The sequence below is a fragment of the Sceloporus occidentalis genome, unplaced genomic scaffold (assembly GCF_023333645.1).
Source record: "Sceloporus occidentalis isolate IW3139 unplaced genomic scaffold, rSceOcc1.0.p SCAF_8, whole genome shotgun sequence".
In the NCBI taxonomy this organism is placed as follows: domain Eukaryota; kingdom Metazoa; phylum Chordata; class Lepidosauria; order Squamata; family Phrynosomatidae; genus Sceloporus; species Sceloporus occidentalis.
In genome coordinates, this window is record NW_028316988.1 from 38,289,683 (window position 1) to 38,304,869 (window position 15,187).

At 39.1% G+C, this 15,187-nt stretch overlaps 1 long non-coding RNA gene across 2 annotated transcripts; it reads left to right on the forward strand.

Annotated features, from left to right (window-relative positions):
* Positions 1-294: 294 nt before the first annotated feature.
* LOC149308702 (uncharacterized) lies at positions 295-14,652 on the forward strand. Of its 2 annotated transcripts, none has more exons than XR_016282231.1 (3): positions 295-486; positions 10,534-10,655; positions 14,565-14,652. It is a non-coding gene; the product is annotated as an uncharacterized LOC149308702 (long non-coding RNA). The 2 variants fall into 2 exon arrangements; XR_016282230.1 differs by lacking the exon at positions 295-486 and adding an exon at positions 5,592-5,693.
* The last annotated feature ends 535 nt before the right edge of the window (positions 14,653-15,187 follow it).

Below are 15,187 nucleotides of genomic sequence, written 5' to 3' on the forward strand. Positions count from 1 at the left end.
GCCCACTTTAACTGCCCTGGCTCAGTGCTAGGGAATCCTGGGAACTGTTGTTTATGTTGGCACCAGAGTGCACTCTGACAGAGAAGACTAAATGTCTCACAAAATTATAAGTTCCAGAATTCCCTAGCATGGAGACATGGCATTAATGTGCATTAATTCTACAGTGCAGATGGAATCTACAGTTCCCAGAATTCCCCAGCATTGAGGGAGGGCAACTAAAGTGGTCTCAAAGTGGATTATTTCTGCAGTGTGTTTTGGACCTCTGACAGAAAATAAGGCTAAATGTCTCACAAAACTACAAATTCCAGAATTCCCTGGCATTGTGCCATTGCAGTTAAAGTGGTGTCACACACACTACATTATACTTCAGGGATGACTCATTTTGGCCGGAAAAGACAGGTGTCTTTTTGCGCTCCTTCGCCTGAGGAGAAAGCACAAAGGCCATAGAGAGACAGAAGGTCAAACCCAACGAGAAGAAGCTGAAGTGTTAGTTCACTTTAGTTTCTTTCCTAAAGTTACATCCACACTGGAGAAATAATCCAGTTTGACCCCGCTTTAACTGCCGTGGCTCAATGCTGTGGCATTTTGGCATTTGTAGTTTGTTGTGGCAACAGAACTCTCTGACAGAGATGACTAAATGTCTCACAAAACTACAATCCCCAGAATTCCATACCATTGAACCACGTCAGTTAAAGTGGTTTCAGACTGAATTATTCCTGTAGTAGTCATATTTTTTTCTTTTCTGTCCTTAGAAATTAGGCTGAGAATAATGGCGACAACAAGGTTTATCACACCCTTTCCTCCACATTGATCATATCCCATCAATAAAACATAAAATATTATGTTTACAAAACAAAAACCTATACGAAGAATAAAACATGAAGCTATATGTTTACAAATAGGAAACAAAAATATATATGAAGAATAAAACATAAACTATATGTTTACAAATAAAAAACATACGAACAATCAAACTATGTTTACAAATAGACAACAAAAACATCTGAACAACAAAACAAACTATATGTTTACAAACAAAAACATACGAACATTAAAACATAAACTATATGTTTATAAATAGAAAACAAAAACATATACGAATGATAGAACAAAAATGAATAGTAGAACAAAAACTTTTTCCAGATTAAAAACAAAAACATATACAAACATTACAAAAAACTATATTTACAAATAAAAACCATAAAACATGACACTGTAAAGACTATAAAGACTATAGTAGTGGATTGAGTGTAAATGGGGAGTGGATTCTGAACTGTTTTATCTTCACAACAGCTCTGTGTCTTGGTGTATCCACATTGCAAAAATAAAGCAGTTTGACACCACTTTAACAAAAATGTATGCAAGCAATAAACTATAGGTTTACAAATAAAAACCTATACATGCAATAAAACAATGCCATGGCTCCATCCTACAAAATTGTGGGATGTGTAGTTTGGTGAGGCACCAGAGTTCTCTGGCAGAATACCTTAGCAAACTACAAATTCCAAGTTTCTACAATATGGAACAACGACTGCTTTATTTCTGCAGTGTGGACACATCCAATATTTGCTCTGCTGAGAGAGAGTGGCTTCTCAAAATGGAAAATGTTGTTGTTGTTGTTGTTGTGTTTCACAATTTCTGAAAGATGGTGGTTGACCCAAGTTGAGTGGGATGAAGAAAGTGTTCCCCCAAATAAGAATTCGGGGCCCTTAAAATGAAATCTTCCTTCAGTTCTCAAATTTCTAGCATTGCACTAACAAAAGACCGAAATGCATAATATACTTTTTGCAAGCTTTTGAAGCTCCACTGGCTTCTTCACCAGGCAAAATGTTACAAATCAAACAGGAGGGGAAAAATTTGGAGATGTTAGTAAAATGCCTGCATTTTGTTGTTTCTGTTATCACTATTTAGTGGATTTTTGCTTGAATTTGCTAAATGGCTAACAGCTATCCCTGCATATAAAACATCAGCTGAGCATTTAAAAATACATGGTAGGCATCCAACAAATCTGAGTTGTGGGTGTGAACCGTTTTCAGTGTCTCATTTTCTGCAGCACTACAAATTGGGAGAAAAAGAAAATTATATTCAGGCAGAAATGTTATTTGTGGGACAATGCTCTCATTTTGCCTTCCCCTGAGCTTCACCAACTCAGGATCATTCAGCAAATATTTGAATATTCTGGCCTCACAACAGCCCTGTGAGGTAGGTTCACTTGAAAGGCAACGTCTTTCTCCATCATGGAAGCGTCTGAACATCCAGCTTTAAAAAGCTTTGAGTTGCTTTGCCTTTGGACTCACTGATTTGGAGGGGAATATTTGGTTAAATGCCGATGCAACCATATTAAATAGTGCCTTACTCCTTTGTTACTTTCCCCTAGATGGCCCTACAACACACATAACAGAATCTCTGGCATCTGCATAGAGTAATTAAAAGCAGGTTCTCATCCCTTCCTGTGTTCTTTTTCTTAACCTTCTCATTTTGTTTTGGGTAAACTTGGCCAGTAATGCCAAGTATGTCACTGAACATGCAAACAAGACTTGATGGTGGCAGATCCTGACTCTAAATCTCTGCCATCGAATCTTTATTTGTTTCTTGCATTTTTATATAATTAAAAAAAATCCCAACATGTATAAACGCTTTTAAAATCTCCCAGAGTTAAAATGCATGTTTGCATATATTTTGAGAGAAGACATATATTGAGTTGCAAGTGGTGACACATTTAAACTGCTAAGACTTGTAATGGGATATGGGAAAGTATAAAACTGTGTCTTATATCTTGTCAGCAATATGTTCCAGTTAGCAAAATGTTTTCAGTGAACATGAATTAGATTCCAGTTAGCTATGTTCAGATAAGCACATTAATCTGAGAGGTGTGGATCAAGTCATTTCATGTAGGCATTTGCATGCTTCGAATTCTTCAGGAATCCCTACATTTTAATGTTCATATTGGAAAGAATAACCTGCCAAATAGCATTAAGCTTGTTTCCTGTACTATAAATTGAATAGATGTGTTACCTTCCTGGTAACAATCTGATGGAAAATCAACAGATCATATAAACTGACCATATTTTTCCCCATGTTAACAGTTCTTGCCCCACAAGCTGCCTGTAAGTCCAAAAAGAATAGACTTAATGAATGGAAGAAAGCTCTGTATCAGTCACTAAAAAAAAAACCCAAACAGTTGCAAATTATCTTTCTTTCTCTCTTCTTCTGTTTAAGAGATGCTAAGTTCATGATACTAAAGTGTTTTTGTTCCTGAGAAACATAAATGCAGTCCTTATGATGAAATATGCATCACTTTCCTGGAGAAAATTGAACTGAGTGTGTTTAGAATGTTTTTCAGCCACCTGTTACATATTTTAAAATATTACTTGTGCTCTTTTATGTACCAAGAAACAATTGAACAGCAGTAGTAGCAGCAATAATAATAATAGTAATAATAATAATAATAATAACAACAACAATAATGATGACTGTATCAGTACTGATCTTTGCAGTCTTCCCTGCCTGAATGGATTAGTGAAATTCAATGGAAATGTATTAATGTCAGTACTGAGCAACTATAAGATGAGAAACTCAGGGCAAATGCCACAGTTTTTGTATCCCCAAGAGGTGGTTTAGTTGTTTTCCAGGGACAGAAACCAGAAATCTGTTTATTTGTAGCAGCTACCACACTTCTGTTATTCCTGGGGGGATAGCATAGAAGATCTTGTTTGAAATGCACAACCATACTCCAATGTTTTCAAGAAACCTGTCATTTTAAATAACAGCAGATGTTTTGTGTGTAGATAGAAGGGGCTATGTTACAATGACATCCGTCTTTTATGGCTGGGGTTTGCATCGGCTGATGGGTTTGTGCAGAAAAGGCCACCAAAAAAAAGCTTTTCTATTACATCAAGGTTTATGTGAAAAGTACTTTCATATCACACAACAGGTGAGGATATCTGAAGAAGCAAATGCAATCTGCTATAAAGTGGATGTTTGTATTCCTTTCATATGGCCCCATTCTTGTATCGCCTCTTCCCTGTGCAAGTCAACATGACATAATTTTGAAAAGCATATTTTTGGTAAGAAGACATGTGTCCAATATGCATTGCCTTCATTTCAGAGTCAGAACATATCCTGTTCCCTCTCCCCATTCCCTGCCCAAAAGCTGGTTACAGAGGGGAGATGTACGTAGAGACTTGAAACAGGAACTTCTGTACAACAGCATGCCAGTTGTGGAAACCATAGATTTAAAAATCTGTGAATATGGGGGGGGGGGGGGTGGTGGTGGTGTCTATTTTATTATTTTGCAGGTTTGTTGCAGTCATTAATGGGAGATACCTAAAATGGATTTAAGATAACTGCACATAGAAGCTGCAATAGTGCTACAGTCACACTCACATATCGCCCTTATTCTGAAAAAAGTGTTCTTTCCGAACTATTTATTGCAACCCATCCTGAGCTATTGTGATAGGGCAGGGAGGATATATGAACAATAGTTTGAAAGCAGACAAAGATATTGGTAGAGCCCCAGTTGCAAAGCTCTCAGACCTTGATTTCTGCCACAACAGGCATATACCCACATGGTGTGTAGTGACTTCATTGTGTAGTCCATTGTAAAGCTACAGAATAAAGACAGAAATGTTTCTACATGAATAAATAAACAGCAATAATTTCTCTATGGAACATGAACATCTGGCTCACTTGCTGTTAATGTCCCTGTGAAAGTTGCTGTGCCTTGTATTTTTTTATATAATCTAATTTCAGTTAAACATTTGTGAAGCTGAGCTCTGAAACTGTAAAATATAGAAGGTTTAAAATACCTGAAGTCTGGTTTTTATCTGCCCTGACAGTACTGGACACTATTGTGAAATTGCAAAAATGGCACTAGTCCTACTTCTAGGATATTTGTTTAGACCTTAGGTCCTATGGCAAGGGTCTGTCATGGGCTGCCTTGCTTACTTTTATTAATAATTGATTTTGTGTATATAGGACTTGTCTTTCGTCTAAAAGGTATGTCTTGATTCTTTGTCTAGTTTGCAAACTAAAGTTATGAGGAAAGCTTCCAAAGAGATAAGCTGAACATATGCCAAAGTTGTGCAGTAACACTTTATCTAGTGAATCATGTGGAACCTTCAGACAAATTATCTTGTCCACATCAACCACCTGCTTTCTCTGAGACCTTTTCTAGTTTCTATTTACATTCTGCAAATACTGTATATACTCATGTATAAGTTATGGGCAGGTTTTGGGGGCAAAGATATGAATTTTGATATGCCCATGGATAAGTTAAGAGTAAAACCTAGGGGCGTGTAACGAAGGATGTAACAAAAGAAAATTTTGCCAATGAACTTACAAAATTTTAGCAGGGATCACTGTTTATGCTCACCCTAAAGACTGGATGGATAAGGATGGAACTATTATAAATAGTGGCTGTGTGATTTGTGGGGGAGATGTCCAGTTTTAGGTGGGGCTAGGAACACATGTCAAAAAGGATGTAAAAGCAAGAGTTAAGGTAGGGTACTAACACTTTCTGTCTTTCTTTTTTAAAGGAATCATCTTCTTCTCTGAATAGAATGGCAAGAGCTTAGTCCATCCTGGGAGAACCTAAAACAAACAAACAAAAAACCCTTTACTTTCTCAGTGCTCCTTTGAGGGAAGGACCAAAAAGGTGCTGCCATCATTTTCCCACCCAGAAATTCAAAAAGGTCAGAAGCAAGACCATGGTGGCGAAAACAGAAGGGAGTTGGTGCTTCTTTTAAGTTCTGGACTAAGATGAACTAATGTCATGCCTTTTGCCACTCCATTCATAGAAGGGAATGGTTCCTTTTTTGATAAAGAATTAAGGTACAGAATGTACGTTGACCCAGGGGTAAGTCAACCCCGTTTTGGGGGGAGTCGATTTTTTGACTAAAATTTATACATGAGTATATACGGTACTGAACGCCCTTCTTAGCTCTGTGATCCAAACTTGTTCTGCAGTGCTTCTTTTCCTTTTCTGTTCACTTTGTTTCTCCATAGATTTTTTTTTTTACTTGGCCATTAATAGTGGGCTGGCTAGTTGGATGGAACTGAGGAGTATTTTGTCAATTCCTGCTTGAAATGTGCTTCCTTCATCTTTCTAAAATTTCCTGAGGACATGGACATTATAGCTGGAAGCCATTTCATGCATTCTCTTCTCATAATGGTTGGTATCTGAGTGGTTGCACTTTTTTTTTTATCAGGGTCATGCAATGGCAGTAAAGAAAGGAAGATCAGATTAGCAAGGTTTTGAAGCTAAAGGTGGTGTCCTCAGAGCTAGATGCCTTCATGATTCAAACATTTTAAACAGAGGCTGGATGGCCATCTGTCAGGAGTGCTTTGATTCTGTATTCCTGCATGGCACAATGGGGTTGGACTGTATGGCCCTTGTGGTCTCTTCCAACTCTATGATTGTAAGATTTCTGACTATTTTAGTCTATAAGTGAGTACATTCAAGGTACAGCCTGTTCTCAAATATGCCTTTCAGAATAGCAGAACACAACAATTTTAGCTGTACTTTAGAAAAAGGTCATCCAAGCCTCCCATTTTTGCACTTTTGTGTAACAAGGTGATCCACCAGTTATATGCAGAAGGTGTCTATGAGATGATGCTGTTTCAGAGGCTGACAGAGTTGCTCTCTCTGACTCCACTGTTATTCACAAGTCAGCCCTGTTTTATAGGAGCTAACTTTTCTGTAGCATTTAAGCTAAAACAGAAAATAGCCATTTGTACACATGGGTAGGAAGGAAAGTCAACACAGGACTATTCTTCTCACTCTTACAGAATTCAGAGCCAAGTTTTTATAGCTTTTTTTTACTGTCAACAGAATGCTTAGAATGAGGCCCCAGCAAGGAAACTACCACCAAAATGAAGTATTTTGTGTGTTTTAGTTACATGTTAAACTGACTGTGCTATTAAAAGTGAATCAGTGAAATAAATTGACCTTGGCAAGCAAAACCCAAAACATGCCTAAGGCAGCAGCAACAAAAGATTTTACTATTGCTCTCTCTTTTCCTTTTCTTCCTCCATTTGGCCAGAGTGCATCTGTCATGATGTGATAATGAACCTTTGCAAAACATTTTGGTGGGCTATTGGATTAAATTATTAACAACAATAATAGGATGTATGTATATGCTGCCCAATCACTGGGAATCTGGGCAGCTTACAACAGAGGGGATAATAGACAGTTCCCTGCCCTCAGGCTTACAATCTAAAAAGACACGATACAAAAGGAGAAGGGAATGGTGAGGGGGGGAGGGGATCAGGTCCAGCATTCTTCTCTCCCTCTGAGGCCTGGACCAAGCCAGATGGACTGGAGGGAGCACTCTTCTTCTTCAGGCTAGCCCTGGTGGAGCTGGGCCTGCCTGGTCAACTCCCCTCACAGGCCAGAGGATGACAGTTATGGAGGGAGGAGTCTCTTCTTCCAGGCTAGCCCTGATGGAGCTGGGCCTGCCTGATCAAATCCCTCGCAGGCCGGAAGATGACAGTTATGGAGGGAGGAGTCTCTTCTTCCAGGCTAGCCCTGATGGAACTGGGCCAGCCTGGTCAACTCCCTCGCAGGCCAGAAGATGACAGTTATGGAGGGAGGAGTCTCTTCTTCCAGGCTAGCCCTGATGGAACTGGGCCTGCCTGGTCAAATCCCTTGCAGGCCGGAAGATGACAGTTATGGAGGGAGGAGTCTCTTCTTTCAGGCTAGCCCTGATGGAATTGGGCCTGCCTGGTCAAGTCCCTCACAGGCCGGAAGATGACAGTTATGGAGGGAGGAGTCTCTTCTTCCAGGCTAGCCCTGATGGAGAAACACCTTGTGCCAGTTCTCTCAGGTGTTGCCCTTCTATTCCTTCATTCTGACATTAGCTATGAAAGTAAAACAATACAGAATGGTGTTAGGTGTCCACTTATCCACCTTCATTGAAGGCTAAGGTATTAGAACTGACTTCTAGCTGGTCCTAATTAGTCATGCCCTGCTCTTTCTTTTAAAATTCAGAGCATGGTACAATGGGACTTCGTAATTTCCCAGCTGAGAAATAATTGCATCTACATCTTAACTTATGTCATAGGACTGTGTGCTCCCTGACAATGTCATTAGTACATTACATGTCCAGATAGAAACTTTCTTCTGGGCTTTCTTATACCTGCCTTTGCATATAGGAGAGGGCAGGCTGTGGGAGAGAAAGCAGGTGCTTTTTTATGCTGGAGATGCACATGCTAAGTAGACAATATAGCATGCACCACTCCCTATCAATCATGGAGATTGACAGTGTTACTGGCATAGTGGAAGCTCCCAGCTAAATATAGGGACTCTTGAAAGAAATGCCCTGATCTCTAAAGCTAGAACCTTCCCTGTGGTTTTACTACACGTTAGCAGGATGAGGGTGGATCCTCAGCTAATAATACCTAGTTATGGCAGGAAGCCAATTTGTTAGTCCCAGATCTCTCAGAGGAGAGAGAGTTGAAAATGTGAATTCAGATTATCCTAGTTACTGTTCAGTTGCTTTTGCTCCTCAAAGAGGCAAAATGGTTGCCAAATGTACAGTGCAAACAAAGAAGAGTAAGCATAATAATGCATCTTCACTCTTTTGGATGATAGTCAGGGTGCTTTCCAGCAAGCTATTGAGCTCTGCTTTTAATTACATTTTTATTAGAATGGACTTTTATTTATTTACTTACTTAATAAAAATAACTAAAAATCTTTTCTGAGCAGCTTTTAAAACTTAACAGTCAAGGCAGTGGCTGTAGGCTTACAATTGTTCTGGAAATTGTTAACTAGTTATTCTGGAAGTCAGGCTTCTAATAACCAAACTGAATTACCTCTAATAACTACAAAGTGAATCTGTAGTGGCCTCATTCCCATTACAAAATAAATCATTTTTTGAGTCAAACCGATGAAGCAATTTAGCACCAAACAGATGTTCACACTTTTTGAGCCATGATCAAATCTACCTGTTTCAGCTTAATCCACTTCACGTTCACATTCAGCAATGGAGTCATATCACAGGAGTGACCGCGCCACAGGAACTGAATCAAATAGACAGTGCCTTCACACTTGGACTGAATCGATTCATTTCAAAGAAGTGGGGAATGCTGCAAATCTAGAATAACTGGTTTAAATGGATTTAGAAATCTTGTATGTATTAATTAGTATCTATAGTGATTGTACTACATTTTTGAATGCAAAAATATAGCAGAGAGGCATGCTTCGCTAAAATAAAATTATACTGACCCACCTGTTGTTAAAACGGTGATATTCCTATTATTGCAACGTACATATTGAAAAACTGACACCTTATATATAGATAGATTTACAGTATCACATGGCTGGCTCTCTGTCCGATATCCCCACTGTTGGGGAACAATAATCTTTCTTTTTCAGGCAAATGCAAACGTCTTACTGTTGCTTCAAAAGAAGAATTTATCTTGGATCTCCCCCATCTGCATCCCAGCCTTCAATCAAAATGGATAAGAAAGCACACAAGAGGCCACTGCCCTTTGTCTTTAAAAGTCTATGTAGAATACGCTTCAGAGCGTATTAATTACTTTTTACACTCTTGTCCATAGCCTCCCAACCTTGTCCACAGCTTCCCAATACACTTCAAAGAATTTAAGTAATTAGATACAAAAATGAATTCGTTTTTGAAATCAATTTGTTTTTGCAACAAATAAGCAAAATTGTTTCATCGTGGTTGTAACATAATGAAGCTTCACACCTTTTGAAGTGTTCAGTTGCTTTTATAATCACAGAGAGTGTATCACATCTCCATTTAGGCTAGCAGGTTCTTGTTTTCTGATGTATTTCCTTCCAACATAATGAAAAGTAATGTTTAGGGTTTTTTTTTATTAGCCATTACTTTGTAAATGTTAACTATAGTGACACCTACATTGTGGGAATTGGAATTAAATACTTTGTTAAAAGTAATTTTCCAAGCTCTGGGCATTCATTGCTGAGCATGGGTCTAAAATCTAGGGCTCATTATTCCAAGATACGTTTTAAGATTTCCTATACTGATTTTCATCCAGCCTAATAGACCTGTGAAATAGTTTCCAAATTCAAAAATATTTATGTAAACCAGCCATTGAGAGATTTATAACCATGTCTCCAATTTTTGTTGTCTGTATCCCTATCTTTCATTCTGATACAACCCCATAACAAGATATCCTTACATATACTTCAAGGACTTGAATACTGTACTCCATCAATGCATATGAAGAAGTGGATTGTAATCTATAAATATTGATGCTAATATACATCACTTCACCTTAAAGTTACCACAAGACATCTTTTTGGTCCCTCCTCATACTCTTTACATACTATAATGGTGTAACATTGCTGTGTCTTAGAAAATATTATTTCTCTTTGTTTTCTTTCAGTCCAACGACTTCATGACTTTTGTAATGTTGTGTTCTGTCTGCTTTTTCACTTCCCTCACCCATTGATCCCTTAATCTAAGTAAACCAGTGAGATTAATCAAGATAACTGTAATTTAGAGTACTTTCTAGTAATCCTTCCCTCATTTTTGGTTCTTTTTCAAGTTTGCAATTGCATGCTACAGAGATTCTACAATTCCTTCTCCCAGTTCCCATCTGGAATTGATAGCCTCCCATTGCTGACACACCAGGCCTGTCCAACTCTTGGCCAAGGGACCTTTTCGCAGGTAAGAGATTATAATTACTTTTCTATGCACAACATGCATATTTTTACCTATGGTCAGAGGATAAATGATGATGCAACACATGACACATAAATTGGCTGCTCATGCCATGATCCCCCTTGAGAGCTTGTCTTCTTTGGAAGATGAAGCAGATGTATCTGTGGAGGAGCCACAGCAGATGCCTTATAGCCAGCCAAGCACTCCTTCAGTTCAGCAGTTCAGGTCAGCTTCAGAGCAGAAAGAGGAGTTGGTAGGGCAGCAGTGGTGTTGGCCGTATCATAGCCTACCATCCTGAAGGAGTTTAGCTTGCTCTTTTCCCGTATGTGTGAGTCACAAAGACTACAGAGAAGAACAACACGTTACCTACCTGTAACTCAGGTCTTTGTAGTGGTCATCTGTGAACTCACACAAGCTGCCCTCCTCTCCTCTGCATGGTGTCCCTTTCTCAAAGTCTCCCGCTAGTTGACTTGGAATTGGGCTTTAGTAGGAATGCACACTTTATATGCATACGGGTGAGAGGGCAGGGTTACCTCCAAAATGTTGCTGTAGAAGCTTCCAAAGATCCAAAGGCACATAACAACACATATGTATGAGTTCAGAGATGACCACTCAGAGAACCACAGTTATAGATGGGCAGTTTGTTATAAGTTGTTTATTAAGTTTTTTGGTAGAAAGCGATATACTAGTACAGGAAGCCCCTGCCTTTCAACCCCCCATTATCTGTCAAGTCGCTCTTCAGACACTTGCAAATTACGGACAAGTTCCATTAATCTGATGAAGGATCCATTCTTTCATCAGTTTGTCTTGCCTACAGAGGCTTGATTGGGACTGAACATCCATGTTGCTTGTAACGCGAGCTGCGAGGAGAGGAAAGGCACCAAGCCGACTGAGAGAGTTTTCAAGCAGCATGCATATGAGCAGTCCCAAACAAGCCACCATACTTTCCTAATCTCCCTACATAGGTTTTGCTTTTTGGCCAGTTCTGGGGTTTCTGATTCTGCTGCAGTCCCTAGCCTGCTGGATAAACAGGGGCCTCCTATACAGTTTTGTCAAAATAGAACTAAACAGCTTAAGTAAACAAAGCAAAATCTGTCAGAATAAAAAATATTTTTTCCAGTTTTTGTGCCTTTCCAATGCCTGATATTAAATTAAAATGTGGAAATCAAGCTGTAGTAGTAAAAAAAACTTTGCTGGCTCAATACATGCATACTTTTAGTATAGGGTTGTTAAAAATTAGCATGTTTTGCACCTCGTGGCTCCAGTTGAAGTTTTGTCTGTTAGCTGACTGGACAGAAGGAGATTAAGTGCTAAGGTGTTTTTTTTTTTAAGCAACAGTTGTGAAGTCAACATATGACTCCAAACTGAAGACATAGGAAAAAAGGAGGGATGTGTATAAATGGAATTTCTCCTGTTATCATGTGCTGTACAAAAACTATGTCTGCTGTTTTAATAGACCACAGAATGAAATCGCTAGAGAAGCAGCCTGCAGCTGCTGAACTCTGCCCTTACTAGAAGCTATAACTATAGCAACAAGGAAATATTACTGTGTTATGATTACAGGGTAATCTACAAGAAACAAATAAAAAACTCTCAGGTCTCTGACATTTCTACATGTCAATAGTAGATAACTCCTTGCTAGATGAAACCCTATAGTATCTTTCTTAGGTATAATTGTCCAGTCCTCCAATGCTTCTCTGACTCAATCTGTCGGAAATGCATACTGTTTATGTTTCTATCTTTTCAGTCTGTTGGAATTTTAAAGGAAACTTGTTTCAGTTTTTCACACTAGTGTTGCCTTCTGGGTTAAAATAAGATTACCCTGAGTGTTTGTTTTGTTCCAGTCCTTTCAACAAAGCTGTATTTCTCCTCTGCTGATGTTGAAACGAGATGTTGTTGCCTCTTGTAACTGTAAGGTGTCAGTGATTCAAGTACATTCCTGTAAACAGAATTGCTGTCATTCTGCCCAGCCTAACTCACAGTCAGAGAGTCAAAGTGTATTTATACCCAGTTAGGAATGAGCAAGTGATCTGACCGTTTCTTACCATTGTATAGTAAAATTATGCTGAAGGAGAACAGGGAAAGACAATATTTCCATTCAAGATCTGCAGTAATATAATACCTGCAGCTGAAATTTGCTGACGATGCTAAATTATTTAGGGTAATTGAAAGGGGGGGGGGGGGGAGACAGTGAAGAGCTTTTAAAAGATCTCTCCAAGCTAGTGAGTGGGCATCAAAGTGGCAAATGCAGTCTGCTGTAAGGATATGTAAAGTGATACATATTCTGGCAAATAAATCTTAGCATCACACATATACACTGCTGGGCTTTTAGCTGACAGTGACAGACCAGGAAAGAAACCTTGCAATTGGGGTGGATAGCTTGATGAAAAACATCTGTCCAGTGTATTGCACCTGTGGAAAAAAAGGCAAATAAAGAGAAGTAATTGAAAGCAATTTAAAACAAAATTGACTGTGTTATGATGCCTTTATGTAAATCTATGCTGACTTTATGTTTAGCATATTGTGTACACTTCAGATCACTGCACCTCAAAAAAATGCTGGAAAAATACAGAAAGGGGTAACCAAAATGATAATGTGGCTGTCAAATTATATTGGACAATTAAAACATAATTCCTCAGTAAGACTAATACGGTTAACAACTAATACAGATTATTAATTGCAAATCTAAAACCAGATGATGTCTGTCAACTGTTCTACAATTGTTCGGACTTGTCTTGGAGGGGCAGACTCACAAGATAGTGTTAGGGATGCCTATTTGACACGCTGGCCATGGAGTTTTAAGTTCATTGGGGAGAACTTTCTCTTGGTCCCACCAGCATCACAGGCATGTTCGGTGGGAACATAGGAGAGAGTCTTTTAATAGAATAATGGAATAATAGAATAATAGAGTTGGAAGAGACCGCAAGGGCCATCCAGTCCAACCCCCTGCCATGCAGGAAATCCAAATCAAAGCACCCCCGACAGATGGCTATCCAGCCTCTGTTTAAAGACCTCTAAGGAAGGAGACTTCACTACACTCTGAGGAAGGAGTGTGTTCCACTGTTGAACAGCCTTTACTCTCAGGAAGTTCCTCCTAATGTTGAGGTAAAGTCTCTTTTCCCGAAGCTTGCATCCATTGTTCTGGGTCCTCTTCTCTGGAGAAGCAGAGTCTGCTTCCAGACTGTGGAACTCTGCCCCACAGTTTGGAGTGGCAGTCTCTTACTGAGTCCCCAACAAGCCCCAGTTCCTTGCCTCACCAAGCTTGGAAGCTGCACCTCTTAGTTGTTTCTTTTCATTCTTCAGTGCCCATAGCGGAGAAATTGAAGGAAGGAGGACAGAGCTTCGTCTCTCGCCTCCAAACGTCTCCAGTTGGTATATCATCTGTTCCTGGTGATTTATTCTTTCCAATTTTTCTTAATGCAGCTTCCACCTGAGGCAGGGTTGAGGTCTACTCAGCAGCTTGTCTCCATTGCACATTGGAGAATCCTTCTACAGCATGTCTTGCCAGATGCTTGAACAGAATGACACCACTCTTCCTAACTTTATTTAAGGAAAAGCATTAGAAGGACCATCTGATGTGCAATGGGGCAGGCTGCCAAGTAGATCTAAACCCTTTCCTCAAGCCTATTGCCTAATACATTTGCTGCTCCCTTTGAGAAATGTGCCCTGTGCTCTTGGGGGCAAGTCTTGCCTGCTGCTTGAAGGGAATGATGCTGTGGTCTTTCCTAACATATTTCTGGGTTAGAAACCTGGGAGGGAGGTATCATGGCTCAGGGAACATTTTATTTGTTGTTTTTTGGAACCATGAAACACAGTATCCAGTCTCTTTATTAGCTTACAAATGCCAAAATGTATTTGCAAGGTAAAAAAAGAAAGACGGGGCTCTACATTTCAGTGATTTCTGCTTTTTGACAGTGCTCCCATCCCTAAGCTGTCAAAGAAGCAAGGAATGCCTGTGTACAAAACTAAATGCAATAGGAAGTACCATGAGGCACAGAAAACCCTGGAAAACTTGGAAAACCCTGTAGAACATTTACAGGATTTAAGTTAACATGTTGTGTCTTGGGAAAGCAGCATATGTATTGATAGCTATGTGTATAATAAAAGTCTGCTCCTGTGGCTTTCACAATGTGTTAGAGAGGGAAGACTCAAAAATACATTGCAGCTACAGTCCCTTCTCTTCCATTTCAGTGTGGTAAGGGATAAATTTTCAAATAATGTTTTACACAGTTTACAGCTTTTTGACTTTTTAAAAGAAGCAATGTTCAAAGAGTAATTGTGGCCCTTATTTGTATTCAAATACTTAAGCAGAGGCAAGACATCTTCAATTAAGAACACCTTTATTCCCAGATGTGTAACAGTTGTTATATGCTATTTGAAGGTGTTTAAAAGTTTAATTCTAAAAGGTTATTTTTTAGTTTGATAGTAAAGTTATGGGAAGATAGTTACAGAAGAAAAGAGTGTGATTCTTTTGTACTGATTTCCCCCCCATCCTTGTCATTTAGTCTTGAAAGAAATGTAATTTGTTCAGGCAAATT